Source organism: Haemaphysalis longicornis, unplaced genomic scaffold (genome assembly GCF_048455015.1).
Source record: "Haemaphysalis longicornis isolate Haplotype H1 unplaced genomic scaffold, Haemaphysalis longicornis Haplotype H1 scaffold_1, whole genome shotgun sequence".
Taxonomy (NCBI): domain Eukaryota; kingdom Metazoa; phylum Arthropoda; class Arachnida; order Ixodida; family Ixodidae; genus Haemaphysalis; species Haemaphysalis longicornis.
This window is the reverse complement of record NW_027526203.1, coordinates 11,826,190-11,835,707: the sequence shown is the minus strand read 5'-3', so window position 1 is coordinate 11,835,707 and position 9,518 is coordinate 11,826,190. Positions and strand designations below refer to the sequence as shown.

The following is a 9,518-nucleotide window of genomic DNA, read 5'->3' as shown; positions in this document are numbered from 1 at the left end:
GCTGTCTCTTCCACTTGGAGGGTAGTGCGCTGCGTTGGATGTGTGCTTGTGAAGAGGGCAGTGGGGAGGCTTGTTGGCGCAAGAAGCATGTTTTCACGATGCCACGAGGGTGATGCATTGGTAAAGGTGTGCCACTTTCGCTAAAATGAATATTCGATATAAGCAAGCCAAGTTGACAGCTACTATCCCAAAATGGTGATAACGCTGTCCAGTTTCTTCATTGCTACGCTTGCCTGAGGCACTGCCACGTTGCTGAGTGAGCATAGAAGGGGCCCTGATGAAATCCAAGTTTGGTTCATTGCCTAGTCCCAATGATGCTAATGCCAATTTTACCACAAACTTCAAATAATGAACAAATTACATCTCGGGGACTTTGTGCGATTGCGGCCACTGACCCAAGCTCTGTATACCACTAAGAAACCTGTGGTGGGGCCCTTGGTTCTGGTCAATCGTATCACCAGGATGTTAGCGTGATCACATTTTTAGTGCTGGCCTCTACTGCATCACTGGTGCCCAGATTGCGCCACTGTAGCGTGAGAGTTTGATTTTTCAATCATTCTTGCATTTATTCAGTTCGAAAAACCCGTTTTGGATAGAATGAAGCCGAGTGAGTTACCGAAACCGCATTCTTTCATATTGAAGTTCCTTTTTGTGCTCTCTGCCCCTTTCATTAATCGAAGACATTAATAGTTTTTTTCTGCCTCTCTTATTTGCCAGTCCTTGTGCAGTCGAGAACTCACGTAGGTTTAAGGCAGAACACTGGTCTTAAAACAACGTTTATTAATTTTCAAGTAAACTCCGTGAAACCTGTCAGTCTACCTGTTTCTGTTTTCAGTGATTTCAAATGTGCCATTATTTTTTTCAGTTAGTCAATTACTTCTCGAGATAATTAGCCACTTTTGGTGGAATAATTAACGATGCCATGTCGGTCATAAAACTGTGATCTTTAAAATTTTGGCAAAGGCTGCTGCACCCCGGGGATCCTTTCCCCCGGGGTGCTCCAGCCTCGCCCGATCGGGGCTGGCTGGAGCGCCCCACGGAAGTGACGTCACGTGTTTTTTGTTATTATTTCTTGGATTTGGTCGTCGTTGTTGACCGCCGAAACTAGTACCAGTTCTGTGCTAGTACGAAGTACCATGCCGGCCGTGCAAAGCGGCCGTGCCGGCACTCATGCTTAGGTCGGCTGTGCTTTTCATTGTTTACGATGAAAAGCACTCGCTTTTTGTGCGCCGTAAGCGCAGGCTGATAACTCTCCTCCTTGGTACATCGGCTGGCATGCGGCTAAAAGGAGGAAATTATTCCACGTTTTGATTGGCTCCTGAAACCACTGTCAGTTGGGGACAAAAGTTAGGGACATTTAGGGAATTTGTTGTTGCAGCGAGCAGGCTTGATGTGGCTTCGCGCGTCGCCTCCTAGGGAATTCCCTCTAACAAGCTGAGTGCAGTGCATCGCCTCCTCTAAAAAGAGGAGGCGATGGCCAGCGTCTAGCAGCAGACGACGCAAGAAACGGCTGGAACTGACGCTTCCTTTTGTAATTACTTCAATTTTTACGGGTGTCTTGCTGAACGATTTTTTTTTAAATGCGGAGCATGCCTGCCTGACCGTGTCTATGGTATCGCCCCGGGTTTGTCCTGCGCTGGTTCCTTTATTCTTATAAACTTGAACCGCTTAAACATTTCTATCTCCTCTGTGTGGCCCTAATATTACTGCTGCCACGCACCAACCAATCATCAGACTTGGAGGACGTCTTCATTATTTCTCCGACACTTAATTACCTCTGCGTTTAAGTTTCTGCTTCTTTCAAGAACGATGAGAAAATCAAAGAGAAATTCCGTTCATGGCTGCGAGATTTCCTACATGCGCGCGTGTACCCGGGAGAAGAGTTATCGCAATAGCAGTTTTACTTGTGCAGTGTGCCACTTTTAAACGAAAAAGAAACGTAGGATGAGATATTGCCCCTTCAAGTCAGTTTCCAGATGTGGTCATTCCAAAATGCGCATTTATTGGCAATAGATGGTAGCGTAGCTTATTTAGTGGCTCGAAGTCTAAACAAATTTGTTATTGCAGGATGCTCGATTGCTTTGACACTAGCCCTTTGTAGTAACCGATGTAAAGCAAGCATTAGATTGCTTCTAACTTACAGGCTTCAAGAGCAGATGTGAAGGCCAGTATTAAAATATGCAAAATCTTTAGAACCTGATGTTGTAAGTGAACCTGCAGTATAGCATCTCAATCTTTAATAATGTCTTTTTGTGAAGACCTTTAACATGTTCCTCGGACAAATGACATAACGTTTTAGCTTGAGAGGTACAACTTGAAATGGTTGTGAATGTTGGCTACCTGGCAGTTCGGTTAAACTGCAGCATAAATACCAGATAAGTGACCAGGGGACGATGATGTGCAAGTGCTTGTGCATTGTCCTCCATGTTATTTCCACGTTCCTGCACAATGTAAAAGGAATATACCAAATGAAGGAGACAGTTTTTAGTTTTATTTATTCCCAGTTTCACGGCCATAGAAGATGACAGATACCAGAGGTGCTCAGCACAAACGTTGTAGGTGTATCCAGATGCTTGTTGAGACCTCTGTCACTGAAAAGTAAAAATTAAATAGCATTTTGAAAACTGGTCAAGCACTACATGTTTCCTTAGGAGCCTCCCATTCACAATTCAAATGAACAAACAGCTTAAACACAGTACACTATTATTGTTTCTTGAATGTATGTTTTTTAGTTGCGTGTGGACACTGACATTTCTGCTGTATCTTTTTTCCTTTATTTTTTCTTGTACGCACGTGGCAGAATTCTCTTAGGTTATTATTCTTCGTTTAATCTGCTCAGGTACCACACCCCTCATTAATGCCAGTGGGGCCATAAGGGTATCTTGAATAAATAAACATAGAACACCAAATACATGGTGCTACATCTACAAATTAAAGTTCCTGTAGCAGTTAAAAAATTTATAAAATAAATAATAAAATGGCACATCTCCACACATTTCCTAATACAAATAAAAACACGGCCAACTCCAGCTTTCCTCAAAATGTTGTATACCAGTCTCTTTGAACCAGGCAATAATACTGTAAACATCTTGAAAACAATTTTATTTGCACGTAAATTACAGGCAGCTTAACTTTGGTGTCACAGAAGCTGTCGTGCAACGATGACTTACTTGCTCGTCTCTATTTTTCTGATCTTGCCCTTCTACAAACAAGTCACATCCTACAGTTGCCATGAGGTTGGTCGACCTGTTAACATGTTACAAAAAAGAAAGCTATTGTATTGTGCTTATTTCTAACACTATTTTAAAGTTCTTACTCTCACTCCTGTGATACCTAAGGCTGATTCAGCTGGAGAGCACCCCTATGTGGGCAGCAAATTCTATAGTGGTCCAAAGTGGCAAAGATGGAGATTGCTTCACCTTTGCACGATAATGCATTAATCACGACTAAGTTCAGTTAGGTGTCCTCGACATTTCAGAGAAGTGCCGAGCAAAAATAGTTTTGAAGAACAACTCAGAAATACTGATGGCCAGAAATGGGCAGCCAGAATGTTACGGTCTCTCTTAACTCCAAACTAAAAACAAGTCAGCTTAAAACAGGTAAAAAATACCTTAAAGGAGTAGCACCACTATTAAACGTTCATAGCATGATTAGGCTCTACTTAAAGTAGTACTTGAAATATCAAAGCTCAGATAACTATGCAAAAAGTTTCCTTTGTAGCTGCAGATTTTAGTAGCAACCATTCAGTATAGGGTAACATATTTTAAATTAATTTTAATATTTGCATGCACAAGAAAGCTCCGAATGAATACCCTTTCGACACTGGCATAAACAAGATACGTGGAGTGCCTCGCCATGCAGTTCGCCCCAAACTGCCGACATTAGGGCTCCAGTGACTTAGCCAACACACTGGCTGCTGATGGTGCACGCTGCACTGCCTTGTGAATCATGTCACAGTTTTGGGGCTGATATCGTGCGGCCCAGACGCGTGCGACCGTGGCCAGCTTGGGCCACTCTAGGGCGCGCATCCAGTCTGACCATGATGCAATGAGAATAGCGACATCAAGAGTGCCATTCTCTCATGGCGGCCGCCTTGGTGTTCGCTTTGCCCAAGCCGAAACTGACACAAATAAACAAGGCTCAAAACAATTATAATTACATACCCTGAGGTCAACTATCTAATGTTCCATTCTATGATTCCTGGGCTGGTAGGCACCCATAGCAATGGGAAAAATGTAACACGAAAATTTCATTCCAGTACTTTTTTAGAATATTTACATAGACACATGAGCTGCGTGCTAGTGGCCGTTTCTGCCAGTTGTTGCCCCCATCTGTCCACCATTGCTCAGCTGAGCATGAAAGACTGGTACAATAAAGTGTCAAGATTTGACAAGTTTGCAAGCTCAGTGATTCACGCTGAACTTTTTGTGATCTTTCTTAACAAGGATTTAACCTATAACCACTCCTCCCTGGCTTGGCTCATGTACAGTCATGGACAATTCAAATGCGAACCGGGGAGCGCATGGCCGAAGATACTGGTGCCATCACCTGGCAGCGGCCGTGGGAGACGCACGGACATGCGCAGTTGAGATGACGGGAGCGAGGCCGCGTGTCCCAGTGCGATATGTTGCCCCCTCCTCGTTCGCATGCCTGCCTTGTCACCATGCCGCCAGAGCGCTGCAAGCACTGCATGTACTACCGCCGCTGCAGCTGAGGGTGTTGGTCACGTTGAGAGCAATGCGGCGCATAATTGCTTGCGTGGGAAACGCGTGCACGCTCTCGCAAGGCATACTGTTGAGCTCATCATGCTTTCTTGAAGAAAACCAGCGCGCATAAATGGAGGTGGTGGTGAGACAAAAATAAATGCATGCCGCCTAACTTCTGATGGCACCGCATTGTTTTGCGTTCGTGGTGCAGTGCCTTGGGAATTGAACAATGAGCTGGCCGCCAACAAGAATGCGCCTTTGTGCAACGGAGTCCAGGCTGAGTCACTTGGCAGATTCAGTGCTTGTAGCAAATAGATATACCACAAGAATTCATATCGAATCATATACATTAACTGCAAGCATTGTGTGGGCTGGGAAAATCACTGGCAGAATTCTAATATTCACAAAAATTAAGAAGATATGCAGGTCCAACCATTCTATAGGCCAGTTGCTCTTGCACATCAATTTTGGCGGCCCGATTTTTTTCGTTTTTTTTGGCAGGCACCTCACTTCTTGTAGAAATCCACGGAGCGGGCATTGCTGAGCATGGTGTAGGCGTTACCCAGGTGTCCATCGTTATTTGATCAAGTTACTGCCTTCCATATGCAAAGCTATGTCGGCAATGTGACGCCGGCACACACGGGGAGCAGGCGCTCGTGTGAGCCGAGCACACAGTCACACAGTCACCGCAAATACTATCTCGTGCCGCATCGCTAACAATTGTTGTCAGCGCTCTGGCGGCATGGTGACAAGGCAAGCATGCGAGCGAGGAGGGGGCAACATATCGCAGTGGGACATGCAGCCTCGCTCCCGTCATCTCAACTGCACATGTCCGTGCATTTTTCACGGCCACTGCCAGGTGACAGCACCGGTATCTTCATCAATGCGCTCCGCGGTTCGCATTTGAATTGTCCATGACTGTGCAATGCTTAAGCTTCACGCACATACTGAACTTGGTACAGTTTCATTTACTAAAACGAAGCTTCCAGCCTCTCCCTGGTGTGTCTGTAGTCCACCCAAAATGCACAGCAGGAAAACCAACTTTTTCTGATGACGATCGTGGGTGAAGTGAAAAAACATTAAAACACTTCCCGTGATCTGAACTGAACCTAGGTCCCTCGTGTTATGAAGCTGAAGCCTATCCCATTGCACCATTCCAGCACAGTCGAAGCAATTTGGATTTGCATGGACATGGAAAATTACACAGAAAATGCACACCTCCATCTAACAACAATGGTTGTACGCTACGGTAGGTCATTGATTGCTTGCATCAGTAAAGCTCTAGAGAGCACAACTGCAGTGCAGCAGACCATCCCGATAAGGAACAGGTGCTCAGTACTGGGCTGGTTAATTTGGTGTTGGACTTGATTTTGCAAAGCTTCACGTCCCCCGTTTTTGTCGTTTCAGCAGATGGGCAGTTGATTTTTTATTATTAAGTCTTCCCGTCAGTAACTAGGCCACAGCTACATATTTGGTTGTCATACTACCAGGGTGGTCTGCGAGCACACGCAGTCTGCCTGCTGCTAATTTCGAGTGTACCACAAAAACAGCCACTTGTGGAGGCATTCACCTGCTTTCCATGGGTACCCAGAAAGGATGTAGACCAAGGCTTGCCCTCCAGGCCCTGCACCAACATCGTAGGGGCCAGGTCCAAGCACTTCTTTTTTTCCACTGGAAGCCCTCCTATGTAGATGCTGCAGGAACAGGATTAAATGCTGTGTCAGCACAACTGAAAGTTGGGTAGGCTAATAATACATCTCTGAAAAACAAAATGCGTAAAAGATGGCGACGTGGAATAAGATCACACAGACAACCCACTACAAGAAAAAGAACACACAGCACATCGTCCTGCGTGTTGTTTTCTGGAAAAGCAAAAGTCAGCAATCTCTGCTGCATTGTTAATAACAAGGATAATCCGAGGAAAGGGAGAAATGAGTGCGGTGTTAAGCATGCGCAGCTTTTAGTTCGTTGTGCGATTGGCATGATTTACAGTATTCCGTTGTCATGTAAGTCCGTGTATATGGGCCAGACAGGACGCTGTCTAAGTGTCCATCTCAGGGAGCATTTGTTTACGATCACGAATTCAACGGGTGAAAAATCTTCCTGCGCATTATAAAAAGTGTGGGTGTCGTTCTTTGTTTGACGAGATTGTGATGTTGCACAGGCATAATTATCAGATTTTTAGGGAATGGGTTCAGGCCTTCTTTATCGATGAACATAGTAACAAGTGTGTCAGCAAATCGTCGATAACTCTACACGGGCAGGAGCACGTGCTTATCAGCACCATATTTCTTTAATCTATTAATTCTTTCGTATATAAACTTCATGTTTTTCAACAAAATGGCGGTTGCCAGTAAGTGCTTGTGTGTGTCCCTCCTGCCTGTACACGTTATTTTTGCGCTTTCAAATTTTCAATGGCTTTATGCCCTGCCACATACCATTTGTCCCATACGCCGCTTCTTCCATTCACCTTCAATGTACACTTCACTGGCAGTTGCTCCTGGTGCCTCCTCATAAAGGGCCCAAAATGTTGCGTAACCTTCACAGCCCTTCGGGTGATTTGATTCTGCCGCCATTTGGTCTATCCTTTCTCTCTCCCTCTTCCGTTTTTTTTTTTTTTTTGGCTCACGGTTTCACGCTTTTTTTTTTTGCCCTTTGACCGCGATATCCTTACGTTCTCTGTACAGAAGTGACGTTTCCAATTCCTCTCCCGCAACGCAACTTAACTGCCCGAAGACCTAGAACGTTGATGCGTGCACACGGCATACTCGCGAGATTCAAACACATGCATACTTACGATCGAGGCACTGCACTTCAAACATCCAGGACAGCAATTCGGGGAGTACACGCCACCACCGGTTCGATCAAACTTGAGCAATGTTATGGGCTCCTACACAAAAGGAACAATGAAACGCTTGAAACTGCGGCCGCAGTGTGAAAGGACATAGCATCGTAATTTGAATTTAGCGTGTGCTGCATACTTGGGCGAGAAACAGGGAGTGGGAAAAGAATCCACACGTACGTTGGATACACGAAGCAGGTGTTGGTTTGCGCGCCAACGTCTGGTTTGTCGTTTTCCATTGTGTCTGTTCCTCGCCCAAGTATGCAGCGCACGCTAAATTTGATTCAAGATTATACAAAAATCGCTAACATCACAATACGATCGGGAATGAGAATGACAGCTAGGAGGCCGAGCTAGGCGGCCACGTAAGCAAGAATTCACGCAGCTTCAGTGTACACAGTACAGTGGTATAAACACAAAAACTACAACAAACATAAAATAACGATGTTACTGACCTTGCTGGGAAAATGAGCGCATAGATGCCCTCTTTTCCGCTCTTCCGTGTCTGTGACAGCAAACGCCGGAAACCGGCATGGCTGATCTACGCTGAGCTCAGGCTGCAAGTCTCTCTTGAAATGTCGCAGTAGGTATGTCGGATACGGAGATCGCACCAATACTAGCATTCACGGTATATTCACGCATCTGCAGCTTCATTTGGTACTAGTAGCAATCAACACAAACACACGCTGGGCACTGACAGCGCACATCGTTCACTCGGGGGACCTAGTGTCACTCTAGGGGGACCCAGGGAAATGCTGCGCCTACTTCGGCGTTGTCCCTAGGCGCTCAAAAACAAGTCAAGTGACGTCACGATTTGATCACGTGACCCAAGGATTTTCTTTCCTCCGTTTAGCCGCTCCGCATCGGCTGTCGTTCGGTGTTGTATTATCTACGGCGCACCTGCGGGCAAGGCAAAACCACTCCGAGTGGAGGACTCGGATGATTGTGTTGCACGTTTAAATTCGCCGGCTTTTGTAACCGCACTTCTTTCTTTCTTTTTATTTTGGAAGGTGTGCGCGCGCCCCATCTCACGCCATCAGGTTTGATCTGCTTGGCTCAATAGGGAAGAATGGGTCTGTGTCCTCAAACGTGGGCACTGGCTGAAGACTGCCGGCAAAGGTCTAATAGTGTTGCACGAAGGCTGCTTGCGCTCCCATTTAGATCATAGAATAATTGTGGGGAGAAGAATAGGCCGAAGGAATACCTTTGAAGGCCCTCATTTGACAAGAGTTTTCTTGGGTCTAGATTAATATTACTGGTGCCCAGTGCACTTGATCTTCCATTCTGGTGCACGCACTCTAGTACGCGCCGCTGAACACCCGCTCTTTTGTCCGTATAGTTTTGGCGCAGCAGCCTGAGATGTTTTGAAACCTCACCATACTTTCTGTGCATAAAAAGACCAGCAGGTGCCTTATTTTGGGGAATGAAATCAGCACAGCTGGGACAAAAGAGGTCTGAATTATATTGGATGTGACAAAAAGATGTTTGGAGTAAACGCGTGTTAATATGCCTCTTTTCGTCGTGCCTACAACTCTGTATATTTGGTCATGTTGTACCAACTTTTCCGAGCTTCCAAAATTACAAGGTACACTGCAGTGCCAGTGCTACAAGTACTGATCACAAAGTGTCAAAAAATTTGGCTTCTGGCACAAGCACAACTTTGCCACCCTTGTTAGTGATGGCCTGGAAAGAATCACACCGAAGCACCGACCAATCCAGAAGATACACTGTACTTCATTTCACCAACTTCACACACCGTTGTAAAAATTGTGCTGGTAACTAATACGAGCACAGCGCTGTACCACACGCTGGTAAGGGCAGCAAATGTAGCGCCAACAATAGCCTCCCACATAAACTGTGCCCACAGCTCCTCTCATGAGAGCTGCTGTGGGCACAGTGGGCACCAAATTGATAAAAGGCTGCGTCTGCTGCAACCCGGGGCTTCCGAGCCGATTCCCCCCCCGAGCTGG

The 9,518-nt window shown here is 45.7% G+C and overlaps 1 long non-coding RNA gene across 2 annotated transcripts; it reads right to left on the bottom strand.

Moving 5' to 3' along the window:
• Nucleotides 1–2,145: 2,145 nt before the first annotated feature.
• Nucleotides 2,146–8,105, bottom strand: LOC144163215 (uncharacterized). Of its 2 annotated transcripts, XR_013320870.1 has the most exons (5): nt 8,004–8,105; nt 7,504–7,596; nt 6,277–6,400; nt 3,171–3,246; nt 2,146–2,591 (listed from the first exon to the last, which is right to left on the bottom strand). It is a non-coding gene; the product is annotated as an uncharacterized LOC144163215 (long non-coding RNA). The 2 variants fall into 2 exon arrangements; XR_013320869.1 differs by lacking the exon at nt 3,171–3,246.
• Nucleotides 8,106–9,518: the final 1,413 nt, after the last annotated feature.